This window comes from Amblyomma mixtum, chromosome 1 (genome assembly GCF_055824585.1).
Source record: "Amblyomma mixtum isolate Tamu chromosome 1, ASM5582458v1, whole genome shotgun sequence".
NCBI classification, from domain to species: Eukaryota; Metazoa; Arthropoda; class Arachnida; order Ixodida; family Ixodidae; genus Amblyomma; species Amblyomma mixtum.
In genome coordinates, this window is record NC_143012.1 from 159,169,103 (window position 1) to 159,180,097 (window position 10,995).

The window sequence follows — 10,995 nt, forward strand, 5'->3', positions numbered from 1 at the left end:
AAAGTGCTCATTTTTAAGACGTTGATATGCCCGAAACTTGAATACGCATCCTCAGTATGGCATTCCGCTCATGTCACCCTACCTCATTCTCTTGAACTTGTTCAAAATGATTCTATTCGCTTCATCCATTGAAATCACAACCAAACAGCCAGCATATCAACCATAAAATGTAGCGTTGACCTATCATCTTTAGCATCTCGTCTTAAAAGTTCGCGATAATCATTATTTCATAAACTTTTCCACCATCCCATACTGCATACTGAACTGATCCTTGAACCGTTGTATCGCTCCAATTGCATTGATCGCATTCACAAAGTTGGTGTGGGTCGTACTAACACTAACACTTTTTGGGTCATATATTCCGCGTATAGCTCGCGAATGGAACCGCTTTCCTGCTGAAATTGTGTCTATCAATAATAACGATCTATTCCTGAACTGTTTAGCTAATATCTTGATTAGGTTCTATAAAGTTGGTGTGGGTCGTACTAACACTAAAACTTTTTAGGTCATATATTCCGCGTATAGCTCGCGAATGGAACCGCGTCATTGTTCTATTTTAACCACTCCCCTCTCTAAAGCCTTTTGCTCTGAGGGTACGTAAGTAAATTAAATAAATAAATAAAAACAAATTGATTATATGTTACCGGCTTGAAAGAAACACGTGGCAAGGAGAAGGCCTCCGTTTGTCGATGCACACATCGGGTAAGGTTTCCAGCACGGTACTGCACGGTAGGGCACGATAGACCTCTTGCGCTGGAGTTTCAGGTAACGTGGCGGCGCCTGGTGGCGGCAAGGAGAAGTTGGCTGGGTAGTACTAGGTTGGGTCAGTAGTGAGCCCTGGCTGTGGCGGCGCACCTTTCTAGCCTGCGTTTTGCGTCGATTCGCACGTTTTTCTGCACTGTTGTGAGTGCGATAAGGCTCGTCACTTGTGATCAACCACGCCGCGGCCTGGCCGTGGCTTAGTATTTAGAAAACCGACGCTCCGTGTGCCTCAGCACGAAACGCAGGCAGCAGAAGGAATCGGCGACGCCGATCCGCCCGAGAGACCTCGCTCAGTCTCGAAAAAGCGTCACCGTCGTTACTGCTGCGTCGTGGGCTGCCACGAGCAAGAAGGTCTGAATCCCAATATCAAATTTCACCGTTTTCCTTCAAGGTCTCACGAAGCGGAGCGCCGGACGCGCTGGATAGCTGCAGTTCGACGCACTGAAGAAGCGAACCTTCACGTTGTGCTGGCTGCTTCGCCTGGCTTGATGTTTGTTTGGCTATCCGCGTTGCTGAAATTCGTTCTTTTTGCACATGCAGTCCGGACGGGAAACCATGGGATGCAGTGCCGAACATCAGGATATGCAGTCGCCACTTTGTGGGTAACGAGAAAAACAATTCGGCCAGTCATCCCGCATATGTACAGGGGGGCGCCGGCGCATTTCAAGCGAAATTTTTTTCGCTTTTTGCCGGTGCCTACCCACATCTTTTTGATGTAAATAAAAAAGAATGAATGAATATGTACCTGCAATCTTCCCCGCAGTCTACAGCCGGCCTCATCCTCCTTGTCTTCGTCTTCTTTTGGCCCTTACCTCTCTCAAAAAATGTATATGTAGCGAGCAGCCGCATATGCAGGCGTAGAATGAGAATTTATGCATTCTACAACACAACTTGTCTAGTAGATCCCTACATAGGCAGTTGGACCAAGCAAGCAGCAAAAAGTGTACCATGACAATCACCAAACAGTAGGGAATGCACAACAGAGCAAGCGGCAAAAAGTGAGAAACGAACAGTATAATTCAGAGATCATATCAAGGGAATGCACAACACAGAAAGAGCGCAAAAAAAATACATGGTATAATTCATATGTCATGTCAACATCTCACTTCAGATAATAACTATTAAGGCAAATCGACAAATCAGCAGGCATGGCTGGTGATTCACGACTAGAGACCCGACCACTGCGACAATTGAGACAATTCTACTGGTGCAACGTGGTGAGGTGGCCAGGTGCGTGCAAATGACCACAAATGGGCGGGTTGATTAGGTGCGAATTCGCTACGCACTACGAGCAGCCCAGCGTCGAGAGTGAAATGTGCACATTGTCGACCTCAAACCAGCACGTATGTGGCAGCGCGGCATCACTGATAACAGCGAACGTGTTCGAGTGATGTCGTTTTAAGGATGAAAAGCTACATCAAGAAAACGACATCAAGCGAGCAGCGCACGAGCTCGCGCTGCAGCGTTATTCGGCTGCGAGCTCATATATGCATTGCATCATGTTAGCATTTGCTGAAGGAATAGATGGCGGCTACTACAAGGCAGGCATGACTACTTGTTTAGCGAGATGTAGTCAAGAAAGACTGCAGGAGGACCGCCGTTTCTTGGCATGCTGAAAGACCGCTGCTGGCGCGGCGTGTACCGTCGTGCGCTCAAGCAGTCCCGTGTACATGTCTGTTTAGAACTGCTGAGAATCCATATATTGCAAGTATTTGATCGCGTTGGTGCGCTTGAATCTCGAAGCGTGCAGACCTTATCTGAAGTTCAACTTCGTACGCGGCTCTCTTCACTTGCGAATGACACCGCGTTGAAACTTCGCCGCTTATTTCTTGAACAGAGTGCACGTACTTGGCGTTGCGTAATTCTTCCTTTACACAGCGTGCCAGCCCTGAAAAAATCTTCGGCGCCCGATATTCGCTGTAGGCCATGGCACAGCACAAGCGAAACTCGCGGGTCCATACTGCCAACGTGCTTTCCGAAGCAGACGCCAGAGCCTGGTACTACCCAGCCGAGGGCAGAGGGCGCTCTTTAGCACCATTTTCGCAGCGCCCCCTGGGCAATGCAAGAGGTCTATAGTGCCTGGTCTACGCGCGACGATTTCTCAGCCTTATTTGGTAGCCTTGTTCAAAGCGTCGGTATTGCTTCATTTCGAAAACCCGCGCACTAATTTTATACACGAACGGGTTGAAAACGTCATCTGCAATGTCTTTAAGCAGGTGGCCAACATTGTCGCTTTTTGACCTTGCGGCGTCTACTTTCATACGCAGGGTTAACGCTCGACAAATGTCAGCCGCTTCTGGCCATGTGAATTTTTCGGCGCGGCCTCCTAACTAGCAGCTTGCTGATGACCGACTTCCTTACCTAACACGTCATGGAGCTTTTGATTGAAAATCGCCCAAATGGTCAAGTTGCCTATGTGCATCTCGCATACGTCAGACCATGCCCTTCAGGTAGAATACAGAGTTGATCAGCTTAGGCGTCCAGTTCCAGCCGTTGTGGGTGATCGCACGTTCAATTGGGGATTTAGTCATGCACATGAACAGTGTGCATTCCAGAGAAGGTGCAAGGTATCGGTAGTGCACGAGGGGTCATTACTGCCGGCCATTCTTTCTCAGCGCCCCGCCGCTGCCGTCTTCAACGGACCCCCCTCGGCGAGAGGGGGCGGCGGGGTGCGCTCGAAGTGGTCACCTTTCTTGTAACGATGGTGGTGGTGGTGGTGGTGGTGGTGGTGGAAACTTTTATTGCCAATGATGTAAATCGTGGGGGCGAAGCCCCCTACATGGCACTTGGATGCCTCCTCAATGTGAGGACGAGGCACCCTTACAACGCGAAGGATAGCCCCTGGAGCGCAATCCTTCTGTGAGCGATGGAGATGATCCGGCGCTGGTCTTGAGCGGACGAGCTGGTCAGAAGAGACTCCCAGTAAGACTCCGCCGCGGTTGGTGATGGGGGATGAGGGAAGGTGGGGCATGTGAGGAGGGTGTGTAAGAAGTCTCCTGGTTTGCCGCAAAGTTTGCATGATGACGTGAATTCATCTGGGTATCGGGCATGCAGCAGTATTGGGTATGGAGCAGTTCGGATTTGTAGTTGTCGCCAATGTGCAGCCTGCGGTATGGTGAGGGATGGAGCTGGGGGTGCGTATTCCCTTCGTTTGTCTCGGTAGTACGAGAGAATATCACGGAAGGAGAGCAGGCGCTCCGAGGCTCGTAGAGGGGGCTTGACTCCTACCCGGAATGTGAGACCTAGGGCTAGGGAATGAGCCTCCTCGTTGCCAGGGAGGCCAGCATGTGCTGGCGTCCAGATGAGGCTGATGAGGCGCCGGGGCTGCCAGAAACGTAGTAAACGAGCAGCAGTGCTGGATATGTAGCCCTTCGCATAATTTAAAATTGCAGATTTGGAATCGGAGATAACTTTTGTGGCAGATGTAGAAATGAGAGCAAGCGCGATGGCTGCCTCTTCTGCCTCTGTGGTCGAATTGATAATGACTGAGCTGGAGGTTAGAAGCTTTGCATTATTGTCGGCTACCGCCAGGGCCATACGGGAGCCTGTCGTATATTCCGCTGCGTCCACGTAGACCACCTCATGGTCCTCGCTATACTGTTTGTGAAGGGCCTGAGCCCTTGCTACTCTGCGTTCCCTGTCTCGCTCAGGGTGCATATTCTTGGGGATGGGGGTTACGTTGAGGTTAGAGCGGAGGGTAGCAGAAAGGGGGACCCCCTCGGTAGGCTCTGTAATTGGGGTCAGGCTCAACTGGGACAATAAAGTACGACCAGCCTCTGAGCTGGATAGACGGGATAGTTGTGCCATAAAGGTAGCTTCTTTTAGCTCCTCAAAGGTGTTGTGTACACCTAGTTTGAGGAGTCGGTCGTTGGATGTGCTGGGGGGGAAGACGTAGAGCCGTTCTCGTGCAGCTACGTAGGTGCGCATTAACCCGGTCTCTCTCCTTCTGTTTGAGGGGTAAGTATGGAAGGGCATATGTTGTGCGGCTTATGATGTAAGCCTGGGTGAGGCGAGTCGTGTTTCGCTCGCGTAGGCCAGCCCTGCGGTTCGCTGTGCGGCGAATCAGTCGAGTGGTGTGTTGAGCGTGTGTTTGAAGTGTCTTTATGACTTCTCCGTGCGCACCGTGGGAGTGGAGAACCAGTCCTAGCACGCGGATTTTGTGTACTAGTGGGATGGGATGGGTACCTAGGGCGAGGGAGATGTGTGCATTGACTGAATCGTGTTGCTTGGGCCGGTAGAGGAAAAGCTCCGATTTTGAAGGGGAGCAGGTCAGGCCACGCTCCCGTACATATGCGTCGATTGTGGTTAGTGCCAATTTTAGGTGTTCTTCTATTTCGGCATCGCAGCCATGGTTTGCCCAGACAGTGATGTCGTCGGCATAGAGGCTGAAATGGATGTCGGGAATTTGAGCTAGCTGTTGTGGTAGGTGAAGAAGTGCTATGTTGAATAAAATAGGGGAGATGACGGCTCCCTGGGGCGTACCTCGTGCTCCCAGCGTGATCCCTGGTAGGCTGTGGTCGCCGAAGGTAAGCGTGGCTGTGCGGTGGCTGAGGAAGTCTCGGATGTAGTTGTACATCCTGGCGCCGACTCCCAGGGTCGTAAGGTTTTCTAGGATAGCTGAGTGTGCAACGTTATCAAATGTCTTAGTGAGATCCACCCCTAGGATAGCTTTAGTGTCGGAGGTCTGTGAGTCGAGAATGTGATATTTTAGCTGCAAGAAGACGTCCTGTGTGGAAAGCCCTGGTCGAAATCCAAACATGCTAGTGGGCATGAGATTGTTGCTTTCTAGGTATTGGCAAAGCCTGCGCTGGAGTACATGCTCCATGAGTTTGCCAACAGAAGACGTGAGGGAGATGGGTCTGAGGTTAGAAGTAAGCAGAGGTTTGCCAGGTTTGGGTATGAAAATGACTCTCGCCTCTTTCCATTGTGGTGGGAGGGTGCCCAGTCGCCAGCACTCATTAAAGTATTCTGTAAGTGCAGCAATGGATTGTGCGTCGAGATTTCTGAGAGCCTTGTTATGTACCCCGTCTGGGCCCGGGGCTGAGGACGTTTTAAGCGTCTGGAGTTCAGCCTGGACCTCTGCTTCTGTAATGGGTTGGTCAAGCTGGTCGTTAGGGGGGCCTGCATAATCAGGGTGGTGTGCAGGAGGGTATGTGGGGAAGTATTGATTTCGAAGGTCTTGGAGAAGGTCTGGTGGAGTTATATCTGAAGTATGTATGAGTTTGGTGAGGGCGTGTCTCTGGGCAGTCTTAGAGTGAGTGGAGTCTATTAAGTGCCGAAAAAGGTTCCAGGTCTGAGGCACACTCATATTGCCATCAAGTTTGTTGCAGATAGATTCCCAGTTCTGACGTGAAAGATTCGCTGCGTGTGTTTCTATCTCTTTGTTAAGGCGGGCGAGGCGACGCTTAAGTGTCCGGTTCCATCGCTGCCTTTGCCAGCGGCGCTCTAGGCCTGTTTTAGCCTCCCATAAATGTAGGAGGCGGGAGTCAATTGTGTCGCTTGGGCAGTCTTCGGGTAGAGTACAAGTTACGGATCGGACATCGCTTTTTAGCTGCTCGGTCCGTGCGGTGATGTCCGTGATGGGGACGAAAGTGCGTGCTGTTCTACATGAGCGGAAAGAGTCCCACTTTGTAAGAGTGGAGCCTCTGGGAGGCCTGCGATGTAGTTGAATGTGTAAGAGAATCTCGATGATGAAATGGACACTACGAAGATTCTCTTGCGTGTTGCACCATGTGGCGTGAGGGAGGCGATGTGCGAACGTGAGGTCTGGCGTGGTGTCTTTACAGACACTGTTTCCCGTGCGTGTAGGAGAGGTGGGGTCTGTGAGAAGGGAGAGACTGGCTTGTTGCGCGGCTAACCATACCCGACGTCTTTTCGGTGTGTAGTGTGGGTAACTCCAGGCTGTATGTGGGGCGTTAAAGTCTCCCACGACGAGTAAGGGGCACTTGTTGGCCATGCGCTTCGCGAGGGTAAAGAGGCGTTCGAAGTTACCTTGAACGCACTTAGGGTGGCTATAAACATTTAGGATGAAGACACTGTTCGCTCGAGTGTGTTGCGGCACAAGCTCAATAAAAAGGTGATCAATGTCTTCAATCACTATGGAATGGGAGATGGTGGTGGTTGAACGACGAACCAGAAATGCTACCCGAGGGGGTGTGGGGGATGTGGGCAGAACAGGAGCATAGCCGGGTAGGGTGAGTGGGTTTGAGGGTTCCTGCAGGGCAAGGATGTCGGGTCCTGTAGCGCAGGACAGCAGTTGGTGGATTACGTGACGCTTGTGACCAAATCCCCGGCAGTTCCACTGCCAGAGTGTAAGATTACGGAGTGGAACTGCCATCATGACAATCTATAGAGGAGGGAGCTGTAACGGGGGGTTGGGAGCCCTGAACTATGGTAGGGATAGGGTTTGCCTGTTCCTCCGGTGCTTTGGGCTTCTTCCGTCTGTTTGGTGTGGTGTCACGCTTTGGGAGTCGGTACTCAAGATCGTTACAGCGTTCAGAGAATCCTTGAGTTAGCACATCGAATCGGTGGTTAAGAATAGCGTTGTCTTGTGTTATGCGGATTACTGCGTCTTTGATGGGTGTGTATTCCTCGTTGATGCGAGTTATGGCGTCCTGCAGTTTTGCCTCAAAGCGAGCTGCAAATCATTCAAGCAAGGTTGGTGTGTTGTTTAGTGAGATGGATGTGGAGGGAGAGGGCGTTGTGCACGGAGGTGAATTTGTAAAGGGATCAGTGTCAGCCTCCATTGCTAGCAAATCAGGAGAGGAATTAGGCTCGGAGTAAGAGGACGAGGTATCGGCGGTAGGCGGGTTGGGAGGAGGAGTTTGGGATGTGGTAGGAGCGGGAGCAGGTGGAAGGGTAGAACCAGCGGCAAGAGCACTTATCTGGGCTTCCAGCTTGGCGATGTGTTGACGCAAGGCGGCGGCTTCTGCTCGGGCTGCTGTAGCTTCTGCTTTAGCCGCTGCTGCCTCCTCCTGAGATTTTACCAGGGCTTGTTGTAGACTGGGTTGTGCAGGCAAGGATGTCGTGTGCCTGTGTGAAGAGGCGGAGGTGTCCCAGACTTGTTTCAACGGCACTGACCAAGCTGGTTTGTTTTGGTTGGGCTGTGGGAGTCCGGATGACAAATGGGGAAAATTTTCTCTGGATAGGGCCAATCGTGCTGCTGCGTTTGTGGGTGGTTTGGCTGTTTCCGTGGCTGGTGGATGTTGCGTCCCTTGCAGGATCCCGTGCCTGTCAGGTGTGGGCCCTCGCACAGAATGCACTTGGGCGTGCAAAGTGTGTCTTCTTGGGAGTGTTGTGTTCCACAACGGGGGCAGATATTTGTCTTGGGACTCGGGCATACGTCGTGGCGGTGACCCGGCTGTCTGCAGTTAGTACAGGCATACGGACTGCCACGGTATGGGGTGCAGCGGTGGATGGCTCCCATGTATTTGATGGAGTGAGGTACTGTGGTTTCGTCGAAGGTGATCAGGATGGAGTGTGTTTTTCCCATGCGTCGTGCTGCTAGAATGGTGTATTCAGGATTTCTTTTCCCCAGGTCGTGGTACAGTTGCGTCGGCGTCTCGTCGTCATAGGCGTTCGTGATGACTCCTCTGGTAGCCCCGGTGGTGGTGCTACGTATGCCGCGCAGGGATATGTTTTGCCTCCGATGGTGAGAGAGGTCAGCGTCTTGAGAGTCTCGACTGTTGGGAAATGTGTGGTTGCCATGGTGAAAGTATTGTTGGTCGGGTGGACGCGCAGGCAGAAGTCGTCCGGTGGAATGATATCGAGCTGGGTCTGCACTGTCTTCAAGAGCCGGGGTGCTGGGACATCTAGGAGTCGTAGTTCACTTCGCGGGCTAACGACTACTCGAATAGCGTTAGGTGGGAGTGGTGGCAGCTGCTTGCTCCGCTGTACTGCGAGGCGAGCCTCCTTAGTCGCAGGTGCTAGTCGGGCCGGCGTCTTGCCGCTGCCGGTTACGGCTGCTGCGTGGCGCAACGCGTTGTTGGCGTTCGGGTGAGCTGCGTCTGAGGTAGCGTTGTCGGAGCGGTAAGGTTTCGGCGAACTGGCTGGTCGGGAGGCGTAGGCTTTATACAGCACCGGTGTCCAGTCGCTTGAGTTTTGCTCTTCCGCGGTGATGGTGCGGCCTTCAACCGTTACCTCCATGACAACGGCTGCCGTCGCCGACGGAGTCGGCGGAGGGGAGGAATCCTAGTGCGGCCTAGCTGTGCGGCTTGGCGTCTCGGTCCGATAATTGTTCTCTCAGAAGAGGTCGGATTTTGCCCGTAATGGGCGGCTTTCCTGTCCTCCTTGGGCAGTTATGTCGGTTTTCGAGCAGATTAGTGGCCGTAGGAGAGATTGGGTAGGAGAAGCACGTACCGTTTCCCGGAGCCGACGTTGCAGGCATCCGCTCCCGTTGGCCCCCTAGCGGCGAATCCCTTCTTGGAACGATGCGCGTGCGCGAAGGCGGCGGGCCACGCGGGTGTCCATCGCCCTTTGAGGCCGATTCTCGCCGGCTATCCAAAGAGCGGTGAGAGCGCCCGCACGCCGATCACCTCTCTTGTCTTGATGGACACTAGATCCGACGCAAAGTTGTGATGAACGACTGGCTTGCCAGGTCTGCAGATCTTTTGAAGATTAGGCACTGCCTGACGGAGCGGTGTCAGGGCGCTGTTGACGAGAGGGGCAATAAAAATGACGAATGGCCGGCGACAGCGCGGCTAGCCGAGGACAGCGAAGGCCTCAGTTGTGTGACGCGGCTGACTGATGACGAAGACTAAACAGCCTTGGCTGTTTGAGACGCTATACAGCGAGACAGAGACGCTTCTGTCTCTGTCCCATCTGTCAGGAGCCCATCCGCTGAGGACATATATCAATTTTTGCCAAAGGTTATCTTAAATATCAGTGCTTTCGAAGATGCACAATCAGCTTTCGAAGCCGCTCAACTTCCCTCACCTTCCACGATAAAATGGCATTGGGCAACCAGCCGCCTCGCAAATGTTACCTCACAAACACAATTATAATTTCTCCAGTCTGCCCTAATCCAGTGCAGACGCCAAGTTTTCAGCTTTCATTTTCCACGAGTGGTGCAACGAATGCAAACTGCGCCTTGGCTAATCGTTACACCCTTCGCGAACAAAAGCCTAGTTCTACAGGTTGCTCCAGTATTAAAGAGAATAAGTATCCTTATTCATCTGATAACTGCTTCACAACTGTGGACGAAGTGAAGACTTTTGGTTCTGTATAAATAGTTTTCTTTTGTTTTGAGATAATGCACATGATGCAGTTTCAACTTGGGCGCAGAATTAAGTAACATCAGAATTATTTCTTATATGCAAACTCGCTGTTCCCCACGGTGTTGGAGCGGCCTGTATATGATGACGTTGCGTCAGGGATTCACGCATTCACACCTGCCACCACTCTCGTTCACTCTAGTATATGTTATGTTCCGTCATAACATCTCTCAATTTCCTTTGTTCATTGGGTGTGTCTAGTGTTTACGTCCACCATCGTTTGCATTACATTGCTCGATTGCTCTTCGAGTCAGCAGAGCATGTCCCGAGCTCTCTTTTTACTACTCTAGGGTGTAACGCTAAAGAAAGAAAGTTCGACATACTACCTTCTCCCTTTCTGAACTCGAGCAGCATTTCCACCGGATTCAGCGTGAAGCGTATTTGGATTCTTCTGTCGACCAAAGGCCTCACAAATCGCCCAGAGAAAGCTATACGGTTCCCAGTGTGGCTCACATAGCAGCCGAAAGTGGCCTCTCCGTCGATTTCAGCAGGGTCTGAGCATTCGCCTCTGGAAAAGAAGACGTGCACACAACGAAGTGCATTAATAACTGGAGTAAGCATTAGAAGATAAAGCGCAGCTACTTCTATAGCACAATGTGTTTCTTAATGCAGCTCGGTTTGATACCTGGCATCGAGGGAGGAGTCGGTAGCCGATGTGAGGGATACTTAAAACTGTGCCTGCAGAATCGGACCTAGACGTTGTGAGGATCTGTGGGAGATTGCAGGTTGTATTTTACACGAACACAAAAGTACAAACAATAAGCGAGGCGGCTTTTATAGGAAAGGAAACCAATTTCAGTATGGGCGTGAGCAAAGGAAAGGAACAAGAGAGCAACGCAACAACACACGGGAAAAACACACGGGGGAACAGAACAAAGTGCTTACGAAAAATACAGGAAGAAGAAAGTCAAAAAGGAAAAGTCACACTACTTGTCTCTCATTCGAGCAACGAGCGGGGAAG

At 51.6% G+C, this 10,995-nt stretch overlaps 1 pseudogene; it reads right to left on the reverse strand.

Annotated features, from left to right (window-relative positions):
- Positions 1 to 7,079: 7,079 nt before the first annotated feature.
- On the reverse strand, positions 7,080 to 9,146 carry LOC149369510 (uncharacterized; annotated as a pseudogene).
- Between the last annotated feature and the right edge of the window lie 1,849 nt (positions 9,147 to 10,995).